Genomic DNA, 14,143 nt, shown 5'->3' on the forward strand with positions numbered 1-14,143 from the left:
TATATTATTCTTGCTGTCTCCAGATTATTTTACTACACTTAGGAGATACGTTTCAAAATAGAGGGGTTATAATTATAGCTGTCATTATACCTCCTTCAAAACAAGACCTCCCAACAGCTAGTAAAAACATCTGGAAGTAGTAACAATAAATCAATAAAACAGGTCATGGCAATGAAGGCACTACAACTTAATCTTGCCTACACACACTGATGATACACTACACAGTAGTGTATCATCAGTGTGTGTAGTTCATCCATGTTACCATGATGAAGATTTTCATCCCATGGCTCAAAAGTAGAATTATAAAATACTAATAGCCCTACATCCTTTCTAGAACTCTTTTTCATGACTTGAACCATATTCTAATGCCAATCTCATCACAGCTCACCAATGAAGATGGAAATGATACAATGATGTAATCAATGGTGAGGTGATCACTAGAGGACTAGGTGACTCAGGTCTAGCACTTGGATGTGAACACAGATTATTTGGTTAAAACCTGTCAAAATGAAATTACATTAAATTAGTGCAGTACGATTAACTTCAAATAATAAATTTTAATTCACATTTATTTCACTGAGTTTGCTCATCTCTAGTAGCCAATCCACTAGGTTACTCATTATACTGAGGCAGCTAAACGTTACCTTCTCTCGTATGGGGATTGTACAATAAATCATCTTGAGTCACCTTAACGCTATGGGTTGTCATTATCACTCTTAACTTCAACCTAACTTATGTCTAAGTTAGTCCGTACGCCCTGACGAGGGCAGTGAGATGGTGTTGGTTCCAGGTCTCAACTGTGTTTGCCCAGTGTTGGTTGTAAGGGCCCCATACCATCTGTCCTATACAGGGCAGCCCTTGTTTGCCTGTCACCAATTAATTACGGTCTAACATTACACTTAGGCTCGACGCCCACCTCTACCTTTTCCATCCACAACATATCATCTTATATACTCATGTTAACCTACTTACAAGGTACCCTTATATTCCTATGAACCTTTGCTTATACCTACTTACATTACCTTAAACCCTCTAGCACTGTAACTGCCAATGTGTGGTGGCAATAGATATCTTTACACAAAGTGAAAGTGAACAGAGCACACTATAAATGACGCATGTACATGGATAATGGAACGGAAACTTATTAGTGTACATGTGGCTCAATTTCAAAAGCTCAGTGTTTAAGAGTATTCAAATGAGTTACAGTATATACAAAATAATTCACTGCACTTTACAATACTGGCAACCACAGAAGTGAACTGGCCTTTGCACATAATTATAGTAGAATATATCACATCATGTAATTATTAACTGACATTGCACAGTTTGTCAAAATACTATTGCATCACTACAATTTTAAATAAATTAACCCACACAAATAGCACTGATGTTTCTACAACTGTCACATACCACGCTTGGAATCTCAGTCAAAAGGCTGGGATGGCCAAGGTGAAATCCAATAAGAACAAAAGTGATCCTGGATCATGTTTGGAAGGATAGGATGACTGTGATAAAAGGACTAGAACTGGATCACGGTAGGAAAGTTGGGATGGTTTTGAAGAAGACTGGGATTGAATTTTGGAAGGTTGGAAGTAGATGGGGGCGCTCATCATCCACTCACTCGATGCAGTGCTGCCTTGGGTGTCTGCCCTATCCTCTCTTCCTTCCTTCCCCTTCTGTCTTTCTTTCCTTCATTCTTTCCTCTTCCTTTTGCATACGGGTGACTTTACACTCCCTCTTCTGTTTTTCTTTCCTTCATTCATACCTCATCCTTCTGCTTATGGGTGACTCTCCACTTAGCGACAAGCCAAATGGTTTCCTGTACACCAGAGAACCATTTACTATGCTGGGTGGTAACCATATAACCAAATTATGGTGCTTGGTGGTTTACTGAGTAATTAAGGTGCTCCAATCAGACTGAGCTGTTGCAGGTTTATATCAAAGGGATGGTTGGGGTTTATTAAACAGCTCACATAATCCCACTAAAGGATGAGTGAGGCTTGTCACTATCATCTTAAATGTCAGGACCAGCTTGCCTAGCCCCAGGCTCCAACACTGCTCATGGGGCAACATAGGATTGGATGATGGATAGATGGATGGAACGGTGGTGGAGGAATTGTGATTGTACTTTGGTTGGAAGGATGAGATGGCTGTGCTGAGCTTGGGAGAGATATGGACATGGGATTCTGGTGGTTCAAGCTGGGAAGACCGTGGAGAAACTGGGTTTGGAACACAAGTGAACAAGCATATTGATAAGATGGCTCGGATATGGGATTCGGGCATGAATAAACTTGGATACTGGTTAGAAAGATGAAATGGGATTGGAACAGGAGTAAACTTAGATCTGACTAGAAGGCTGGGATGCCTTTGGGACATGGGATTAGGACAGGAGTGAGCTTGACTGGAAGGTGGGGAAGGCTGTGGAAGTGATGGGGCTGAAACACAAATAAGTTTGCATCTTCAGAACACTGTATTACTACAGTACAGGTATTATGATAACAAAGATGTAAGCAAATCCCTACTTTCTGACAGTCATTGATGGAACACTTGTAACTGTTAGTGATAAACCTGCATCCCACATTACTGTGTACTTAGCAATGATACAGAAAGGTTAAAAATGATCAATCATCATATAAAATGCTTTAGAAATTACTGTAAAAACCTAAGGGCTTGTCCATCCCAGAATGCTCTCAGTTTTAATGAAGCAGTCCCTGGCTGGAGAGCCAGGAAAGATAAAACGGAACTGTGACAGTGCAGAGGTGAGCTGGATGGAGGTAACACTCAGAGGAAAGCATGTCCAGTTCTTCATCTACAGTCATGATGTTATTGTGCTATACTTCTATGTATTCCCTGGGTATCATTCATTTTAGAAGCAGCAAAACATTATTTCTAAGCTCATCCAGATGTGACAGTCCTTGTTTTTGACAGGTGTGTGACCAAATAATTCCTGAGATAAGTCTAGAACATCATCCACAATTTGTGTGCCAAAGCCAGCCTTACATCGGCACTTCTCGGAGGATATTTAATCAAAGGGAACAACGAAGTAGTTCCAGAGAGGGACAACAGTACAAGCAGTTCCCATCTTACAGATATTTTTGGCTGCTGAAGCTTGTATATAATGTGCATCTGTTCCCTAGTCCAATTTTACTCTTGCAGACACTGAACATCGCTCATGAGCCCCTTCCCCCAAGTGTTCACCTAAGCGGTACATTGCTGGCAACACAAACTTAGTGCACACTCAGTGAAAAGTTGGCTAGAATATCTGAGATTTTGGAAACACAATTAACTCACCTAATGCTGCCAATTCCCACCAACATTGGATTTCAAGGTGGGAACTTATGCTTCACCTGGGTCTTTTTTGATGCTGTAAAGAAGTTATCTGTGTTCCAAAAACTAATAAATACACTAAGGACCAAATTTATGAAATCTAAAATCTATTTCCTCCACCCCATGTGTTATCAGTGCTTATTTTGTGTATCCAAGCATGTGCTTTGAGGATCAAATTTATTTCTACTTATCTATCTATCTATCTATTTATTGCCAGATGCCATAATCCCACAAGGGGTGGCCATTTGACTTTGAGTTCTTTGTTTTACATGGAGGGGCACTAACCCTCCACCAACCCACTTGTTGACACGTAGGGAGAGGCTACTGGATATTATTTTACAAAACAAATGAACGTATCTGACTGAGTTCAGTTCATGTATTTTTCAACACTGCAACTGAAAAACTGAATTTATAACAGGATCAGCATACAAGGATTCCCATAACGTCAAAAAAAAAAAAAAAAAAAAAAAAAAAAAAAAAAAACCCAACAGGCCTTATTTACACAGAAATTTCATTCTACTTGTGCCACTGCGCAACAAAAATCATACAACCTATCCTCGTCTAACACTGTAAATTGTTTCCGCTCCCTTACCGTGTTGAGAAATTTTGTGTTACAGGGACTCTTGAAACCCCCTATTTCCTTCCACACCCCTGCCCAAAGGTCACTTTCCCCCCCCCTTGTGGTGCAAATTTTTTTTATACCCCCCAATTTTAAACTCCTAGAAAGCATTACCATAGTTCAAAAAACTATACAAGTATTATTACAGGTAAAAGTCATATTTTATTTACCTTATGGGAGGATAAGAGGAGACACTATGCCGGAGAGGAGGTGAAGGGGAGAACACACGAGGCAAGCTGAAGGATGGTGCAGGAGAGAGCAGGCAAAGTGGGTGAGGTAGGCGGGAGCAGGGAGTGTCCTAATTGGGTTGGTAATTCAAAAGCTAGAATGCTGAAGTGTGACTGGCTGGGAGGTAGATGACACCCATTGACAAGGTAATGCTCCTAAGATTCATCTCATCACCGCCCGCCCGGTTCAAATAACAGTGTTAGCTTCATCAACGGCCATGTTAGAAGCAATAGTGCTTCCGGAAAACTGTACCATGTTAGACCATTTTCATGTTAGCAAAAACCATGTTAGACGAGGATTGACCGTATAAGCGATTTTCATGATCATTAACCAGAAACTGGGTGTAAGTTTTCACTGACTGTTATAGCGATCAACCACATACCAGACGATCATATACCGGGTCATGACTGTACACTATTAAATTGTATAGACACAAAATGCTGTCTTGAAACTGTGCAAGTATTTTTGTAGAGACATTTCAAAACAATTTACATGGAGATGAAAACTTCATCCAAAATGTTATTCTTGGAATTAAATATTTACATAACCATTAGTTCACTACACAAATTCATACAATCAATTACTTATTCAGAGGTATGAAGTTAAGTCAGCGCAGTACATACAGTATACTGAATGTACATACACAGAAGTTTGAGAAACGATCGGGAGCATGCTGGATATGGACCATTATTCATCCATGAAGGCCAGTAATAATAAGGATAAAATCACTTGGTGTTGGTCCTACAAAGTTTTATTGCTTCCATATGTGAGACTGTGGAGACACCTATGTGCTCGTGAGTATGCAGACACTACTGGTTGTTTGCCAACTTAATTAGTATATGTGACTTACACTGGTTAATCAGCTAAGTTTTTGTACTTTTGGAATAGTTTGTATTTGCAAAAATTTGTTAGGTCAGAGACTGTCTATAGATTCCTCCATGATATCTACAACCTCCTGTTTTGCCATCTTGTCAAGGCCATGTATGTCACGCTCATGACTCTTCAGCTCATTTTGTGTCTGAAAGTACTCTCTGCAGAGTGTACAGAGGTATGGCTTGGCTGCATTATGTACACACTTCATGTGCTTCTTCAAGTGTGGCAGTTGTGAGAAGGGAGTAGAGCAAAGTAAACACTGGAATGGTTTCTCTCCTGTGTGTGATCGCATGTGAATCTTAAGTGCTGATGAGTGGGCAAAGGCAGCACTGCACATCTGACACTTATAGGGTCGCTCTCCAGTGTGAATCCTCATATGAACTGTCAACTGGCAATTCTGGGTAAAAGTGGCCCCACACGTGGAACATTCAAAGGGCCGCATACCCAGATGCAGGCGCATGTGCTGCAACAAATTGCCCTTCAATGCCTTGCCACACAAGCTGCATGTAAAGGGGCGGGAGCGAAGATGAACTGTGCGGATATGTTTGTACATTCCCTCAATGTGACTGAACTTCTTGTCGCAGGCACCACACTGGAAGTCTTTCAAATCACAATGTTCCAAAAGGTGGTCTTTGAGTTCAAGGTATGAACCAAACTGTGCACCACACTCAGTGCACTTGTGCACCTTGCCCTTCGTATGTACGCGTGCATGCCGTGTCACCTGGCTCCGGTGAGCAAATGTCATATCGCACTGATCACATTTGTGTGGCTTCTCTCGTGGCTTTTCTCCTATGTGCAGTCTTCGCATGTGCAAACAAAGCCGATCCTTCAGTGCAAAACTTTTGGCACAGAGATCACAACGGAACGGCTTCTCACCAGTGTGAATCTTTTCATGACGACGCAGTGCTGTGACCTGAACAAAAGCAGCATTACAGACCTCGCACTTATAAGGCCTAACACCAGTGTGGATACGCACATGCTTTAGCAAATCAGCCTTGAATGAGGACAACTTTCCACATATGCCACACTTGAACCGCTTCTTGTTTGGTAGATACTCAGAAGACTCATCCTTATCACATTTAAGAACAATGACATGCTCTTCACCTGTGTCTTTACTGATCTTTTCTTTACTCATTTCTTTACTCACAGCTTTGTTTACTAGACTCATCTCACTTTCAGGTTCATCACCAGTATTCTCCACCTCTTCCTCTATCTTGGGGGGCTTACTTTTGCCACTGGCCCTACTGCACTGTTCTGACTTAGCTTCCTGAGCGTTTTCTTTGTCAGATACATCAAGCTGCTTAGCTGAGGTTGAGGCTTTACTCCCCTCAGAGTCTATCTGGTTCATCTCTTTCACTGGTGTTTCTTTTTCCTGTTTTATAGATGAAATCTTCTTAACTTCCTTCTGAGGACTCTTTTTACTCTGTGTATATGTAATGTCAACTGCTTCTGTGACTTTTCTTTTACCTGAAGTTGCATTTATAATTATTCTATCCTTGGCCTTTTCTTTGCCTGTATTACTCGAGCTTGCAGCAATGTTCAATGATTTGCATTTCCCTGATAACCTTGTGTATGGTCTCTCCCTGAGGCCCATATTTAGGTTCTGTCTGGATCGCATGATGAAGGCAAACACAGCAGTAGATTCACTAAATACCAGTGAACAGGTGTTTCCCAAGCTTGGTGCTGTGAATTAGAGAAGATACAGAAAATGTAACAGATCCTCTACAATCAAATAAAATATACAGAAATCCTGAAGTGGCAAGCTCCTATAGGCGATCATCATGTGATGAAGAACTTGTCACAGGAGTGGATTCGTGAGCCAACAGGTGATAATAGTTTGTCTACCTTGACATGGCAGAAATCTTCATCCTTTTGCAGTCTAACTGCCGTAACTTAATGGCTTAATAAGACAACACAGTATTACAGTCCACATTCTTTCCAAGAGACTTTCTAATCACTAACACCATATTTTAGTGTACCTCACTTGTAACAACTAAGTATTTAAGATGGAGAGACAACATTTTTAAGTCAAGCTAAAATGTACAAAGTATAAAGTTTCTGATGGTGCAATGTAATACGAGTTGGTGCTGAAGTTTAGGCCAACCTTCTCACTGCCACCATCACCACCATTAGTAGGAGCAGAGCACCTGTAAGACAAGAAGACAATAACCACTATCAGCATGCCTTTTACATACTGCCTTGTAAACAGGTCACAGAATGAATATTACTAGTTAAAGTGCCGTCTTATTTATGAATGCTTTAGTCTCATGCTTTTCATTAACTCCCCTTTTATACCACTGCCTGTATATAAGCACAGTATGTATACTGTTCAGCACCCAGTTTAATTTACGGCTTTTCATTAATCCCTTATGGGCGGGCAACCTACCAATTATACGACCGTGTGGGGCGGCATATTTTCGGAAAAATAAAGTATCAAGGAATAAGCCTAAACATGCATAGATCGATGAAAAATGAATAAAGAACGAAAGCAAGAGGTGTTATATGCGCGGTAATACGTCTCTGCTGGCTGTGGGAAGAGGAGGGGAGGAGTGAGGGAGGAGGACAGGCAGGCAGCTTATCACCAGGCGTGCCTGGGGTGAGGCTAGCAAACTATTCACTCATTTGCTTTTTCTTCACCAATGAACACCATATTTATCATTTATGCATTCTTTACACTATTCATTGTCTTCAAAATCTTATGTATGTGTTTTCTATTTTACTTGAACACTTATGACAATAAGACTTACGTACGTATATACTACTTTACTTGAACAATTATAACACTACAACTTTTATATGTATATTCTATTTTACTTGTTTTAAGGCCTGGGAGAGCAAAAGGGCAGGACAGTAGGTGACAAAGATGCCTTATCACCCAATTTCACCAATAAGTTAGGACCGAAAATGGCTGGAAATTACGTAACGTCGCCCGCCTCCTCACACACGGACGTTACATAACATCGCCCGCCTGTTAGGGGTTAATACAGTATGGTACTTGAACCCTTCAGTACATTTTTTTTTTTTTCCCCCTTGCTCATTCTACTGTGATTAATGTCAATGATTTTAATTTGCTATGAAAGAACCCACTGACTGAATGACTTAGAAAAAATCTCTATCAATGCTTATCCACTCACTCAATGTAGTGCTGCTCTCAGGTGCCTGCCCTTTCCTCTCTTCCTTCCTTCTTTCTTGCCTTCCTCTTCTGTCGTTCTTTCCTTCATTCTTTCCCCATCCTTCTGTCTATGGGTGACTCTACACTGAGTGAAAAGCCAAATGGTTTCCTGTACACCAAGAAACCATTTACTTTGCTGGGTGGTAACAATACAACCAAATTCTGGCGCCTGATGGTTTAGCGGGTAATTAAGGCGCTCCAACCGGATTGAGCTTGTGCAGGTTTATATCCAAGGGGTAGCTGGGATTGATTGCTCATGTAATGCTACTTAGGGATGTGTGAGGCTGGTCACTCTCATCTTAAATGTCAGGACCAACTTCCCTAGCCCCGGGCTCCTACGCTCATCATGGGGCAACGCAGGATTAGATGATGATGATGATGATGATGATAAATGCTTTCACAGAGATGACGTCTTCTGAAAGTGAACAAAATTGCTAGGCACATTACAAACAATATTGAGATATTATTACATGAGAAATTACAGGAAAAAAACAAAGACAATGCAACGTTGCTGTAACCCTCCATTCTAAGCAAGCACATATCCCCCACCTCCCTTCACACCTAACCAATCGCATAACAGCTCTCACCCCCCCCCAAATCTTTTCTTTTCTTTTAAAGGTGGACGTAAGGAGAACGCCATGAATATTACCTAGGCCACACTGAAATCTGAGTTTTTTTTTTTAATTTTCATTATTTTAAAAAAAAATAAAAAAATAAAAACTACATAAAGCACAGTATTCTACCTATCGAAAGGCACCATTTCACAATAAGACACATAACTACGTGCAATTTCATGACACTATGGTGAACACAGAGTTATGGCCAAGATATGAAATCTCCACGCCTGCCCTGTCACCCAACTCGAGACAAGCACCAGTGAAAACAATACCATCCTCTGACTGTGTCAGGTGGAGGTTAAAAATAAAAAAGTCACTAAACAGCCTGAAGCATATAACAGCAATAGGCATCTTTCCTAGGTCTGTCCACCTCTACAGTCCCATCCACATGAAAGATGCCACTCATGCTTTGACTCTCACCATCTCTAAATCAATGAACTGTGACTCCTGGGGTCATATTCTAAGCAGCTTTGGAGACTCTGTAGCATCTCTTGCTAAATTATTCTGCACATTCCAACTCCACATCATCCTGTATACTGATGATGCAAGTTATACTGAAATTAATATTATGTAAATCCCAATGATCAATGTTAAGATGTAATATGCTAAACAAACCACTGAAAATGAGGTACTACAAAACCTCCTACATCGCCTATAATATGGCCCTTCCATGCAACACATTTCACAAACTCACAAGCCCAGGGAAAAAAAAAAAAAAATGTTTGTGAATGCCTTGGCAATTCAATGGACGTAAAGGCATTTGATGTAGGGTGAATGTTTTGGTAAATTTATGGAAGAAATGGTGTACCTGATGAAGGGTGAATGTTTTGGTAAATTTATGAAGGTAATGGTGTATCTGATGTAGGATGAATGTCTTGGTAATTTTACTGAACAATGGTGTACCTGATGTAGATAAGGTTATTGGGAGGAAAAACACTAGAAAGAGTAAGTTCTTTTTTTTCTCCAATGTTTCAACCTACAAAGAGTAAATCTCTGAGCATGGGTTCTGTGCAGGCTGAGAAAGAAGAACACAGAGCTCTCCTGCTATTTTCCACTCATCCATCTCATCAACATGTAATTGTGAACCAATAACATCAACCTGACATTTTCTTATTCAACAATAAGGTACAAATCTGACGAGTGAATAACCATCAAGTATGTTATGATGAGGCATAATCAGTGGCATTTTTCAAATATCTATGTCTCTCTATGTACCTATAGCTCACTAGTCTACCGTTACCCATGCAGCCCTCATTAGCACTGGAAAATTAGATATGCTGTAGTAATGGATGGATTAAATGTGCTGGAGCCTTCAGTATAATGACACTTTAATTCTAGTTTTCATACTGATGGGTTAATAAATGCTACAACTTTTCCAGCATGAATAATGAAATAACTTGGGGAAAAAAAAAAGGGGGGGCGGGGGGATCACAGTGAGGCTACGGTACTTCCATTTCTCAACAAAGAAGCCAGGCTCTGGTGTTGTGACACCACTTTTAACAAACTTTGATGGCCTGTATTTTCACTTTGTGCCAACAGACTAAGTTACTGTGCATCACCTTGCACACGCAAGCCATCTCTTGGGTATTGCTTGCCACCAAAATTTTTGACACTGGAGAATTCCATACAATACTGTGTGCTGGCAACTGCCATGGTGATTTTAATTTAGTTCTGTTAGTCAGTTTGTAGACAAACACTGATTAATAATGCAGAGAAAACTGATCTCTCCTTCAAACTCCAAAATTTAAAGCCATGATTTCATTACAAGCAGCTCAGTAATACCGTGGAATCTCCTACATTGAACGATCTTAAACAGCAGATTCACATGCAACAGTTTGCAATATCAGTAACTCCCAGAAATTACACAAAATTTGCAATGAAGCCTCAGAAGTGAAGCTTTTCCAATGTCTTGTGTAATATGTACCACCATTACCTCAAGTCTGAGCATCTAGTAGGGCAGTAACCAATCACATTCAAGCATGGGAATCACTAAACCAATCATATTCAAGCACAGCATTTACTACAAGCCAAACACAGCGCTTCCCTCCCAGGCCAAGCATAAAGGACGTGTGCTGTTGATGCCCCGGTGCCCGGCTCAGTATATTGTCTCCTTTCTGTTGTTAGCGTGTGATTCTGGCACGGTTTATGAGTGGATTTTTCTTTTTCCCCCATGTGCTTCCTCTGCTGGACGAGTGTTGCCATAGCCAATCGTGCCCTCTTAAGCCTGCAACTTCTTCGCGGAAGGCGAAGAAGATGAAGCCAACGTTAACTTACACCCAAAAGATTGATGGCAGTAAGAAGAAAGCCAAAGTTGCCCACCATTATGGACTCAACAAACTGACAATATGCACCATCTATGGCAACAAGAAAAAAGTTTTGAAGTGTGTTCATGCCCATGGATCGGGACCTATTGATAGCCGTGTAAGATGCTGAAACTAGGCTCTCATCTGGACAGAAAGGAGTTTGGAGATGTTCATAAAACAGCAGGCAAGATACATCGCAGTTGATGAACCATCACTGCGTGCAATAGCCAGGCTGCTCCACAGTGTCACCTGTAGGAGCCTTGGTACCACATCTGAGAAGACCTTCTCCACCACTTATGGGTGGTTTGCAGGTTTTCTCCTAAAGAAGGGGATCTGAAATGTGCACCTGACTGGCAAGAGGGCATTGGCTGACACAGAAGCAGCCTTGGATTACCCTAAGTCTCTGCAGGCTGTTGTGGATGACGGTGGTTACACCAGCTGGAAGATATTCAACATGGACAACACAGCCCTGCAAAGGAAAATGCTCCCCAAGTCGACGCACTCGAATTAACGGCACCGTAGGGGGCCCTGAGCATGCCGAAAAAAAACGAAATTTCGTTAGATTGGGGCTTAAACTTATCGATACCCCCGGAACTCACGCTAACACATTTTTAAGCATATAAACATGTGCAGACATACAAAATCAATAAAAAAATTTATATTCAGAACAAAAGAAAGCAGGTAGGTGTGGTGTTGTACTGTAGTAAAGTACTGTACAGTAATCCAGGTAAGTTAGCTGGCAGGTTGGAGTAGAATAGATGGCACTAAGTAAATAAGTTCACTAAGTTAAGAAGTCTATAACACTATGGTAGTTCTTAAATCTAACCTACAGTAAAGGAGCTATCACACAGCACTTCATACGAGGTTTGCCAAGGATATGATGGTAAAATTGCCAACAATACCACGGGCATTTGGAATTCATCTGGATGGATTCCTGCCGAGGATATGACAGGCAGAACAATGTGACCAAAACCCAGGCGACTCAACAGAGAATATATCGTACTACAGCACTGAACATTTAGCCTAACACTGATTATTTATTAATAATTTAGAATAAATATCAATCGTTTTGAAACCCTTATAAAGAGTTAATATTTCCTATACCGAGGAAACTGTTATGTCGATAAAATAATCACGTGTTTACAACTGAGGACTCCACTGCAGCTAGATGTACTGCTACCAGTCGCCACCTGAAAACATCACAACAACGACATACTGCTTAATCAGTAGACTTCAATGGCTTCATCACAAATTTCCTGGACAAGGGCAGCTGAATTTGCCCTTATAGACATCGATCACTTTCCACAGTCGTGAGACAGGGCTCTGGCAACAGTGTGAGAAGCATGTCCTTTACCGAGGATACGAGGAACTTGTGTGATAGCGTCCAAGTTTTGTTCCACTTAAACCTTCCTCGGCCGTTCCTGATACAAGGTACCGTGTGATACCCCCTTTACATGCTAATTTTTTTCACTTTGGGGTCAGGCTAGGCAGGAGGAAGACTGGGTGAGCATAAACATACCCAGTTGACGGGAAACTGCAAACAGACGATCGAGATGCACGTGGCGCCGGTCACATTTGAATTTCTTTCTAATTCGTACCCATTTTGGGGGTTTTTAAAATTGTTTTGCATAAATATTCCTCAGGAGATATGTGCTGTTAGTTTGGGGTTGCCATTAGAATGAGTGACGTTAAATCGAGGTTTTACTGTACATCTCCCGTCAGCAGAGGCAGGCTATGAGATGTAAGCCTGACCAGCCACGGTACATAGTCGTTTTACATACAAATGCTACGGGGACCTTTAAAATAAGGCCCTATGCCATCCACAAAGCCAGGAAACCGCAAGCCTTCAGGACCCAACGGGACATGAGCCACTCAGGGGCGTATTGGCAGCAACAAGATAGAGCTTGGGCTACAACCTCCCTTGTCATTAAGTGGTTTGATATACTTGTGTAGGAAGCTAAAGAGCATTATTGGAGGGAGGGCATCCCCTTCAAGGTGCTCCTGTTGATGGATAATGCTCCATGCCACCCGCAGCACCTTACCTCTCACCACCCTCGAGTCAAGGTGCTGTTTTTGCCACCCAACACCACCTCCCTTCTACAGCTCCTTGACCATGAAGTAATAGCAAACACCAAAGTCACCTATCAGCAGGTAATGTTTCAACGGTTCAGCAACGCTGTGACGGATGACGCTCCAGAGATGGCTGTGCTTCAGGACATGACGGTAGGGGTGGAGAGGCCTGCATATGGTGGGGAACAGCAACAAGAAGCTGTTGGTGGTAACACCAGTGATGATGGCGATGATGAAGCCCAAGAAAAGGAAACAGAATTACAGTACGACCCCACAGCCCCTCAGTCAGTCTTGACACTAGTGGAGTTTTGGCGTCGGTACAACATTAAAGGCCTGACTGATGGGCTGTTTAAGGTGTAGGGTCAGGTGAATGTGGCAACAATCCTACACGCTGGGTGGCTCATCCTCCCTCACTCTTGTCTGGCACCACCAGGTCCTGTACAGCCAATCGATGAAGGAGTGGCCCAGGCTGTGGAACTCGCCTGCTGCTTGCCAAGGTTTAACAAGGTGACACCTGAGGACGTCAGGGAGGTGGTTAATGCACAGCTGGAGGCAACAGCGGCAGTGTAGAGTGCTGTTATGGAGGATGATGACCATGTGGTTAGGATGAATCGTGTGAGAAAAAAGTGAAGATGTGATAGAAAATGTGAATCCTTCAATGAAGGACATGAACAATTTGCTTGTAGCCATAGATATGGCAAAGGAAAAAGTGGAAAGAATAGACAGAGATAAAGTGAGGCATAATGAGGTTTTTATCATACTACAGGCAGTTCAGTGTTACAACGATCTGCATGACACGCAGGTGAATGCGTGTCAACAGAAGCTAATCACCCGATACTCTGGCTGCTCTCAGCCAAATCCACAGTCTGGCCTTTCGCACGTGCCTGATACTTACGATGACGCAGAGGCAGCTGAGGGTGACGACGACACCGCT

At 41.8% G+C, this 14,143-nt stretch overlaps 1 pseudogene; it reads right to left on the bottom strand.

The window, feature by feature from the left end:
- Positions 1–2,696: 2,696 nt before the first annotated feature.
- LOC145399450 (uncharacterized) lies at positions 2,697–10,489 on the bottom strand (annotated as a pseudogene).
- Positions 10,490–14,143: the final 3,654 nt, after the last annotated feature.

The sequence above is a fragment of the Coenobita brevimanus genome, chromosome 49 (assembly GCF_032717465.1).
Source record: "Coenobita brevimanus isolate Jiangsu-jjx chromosome 49, ASM3271746v2, whole genome shotgun sequence".
NCBI lineage: Eukaryota > Metazoa > Arthropoda > Malacostraca > Decapoda > Coenobitidae > Coenobita > Coenobita brevimanus.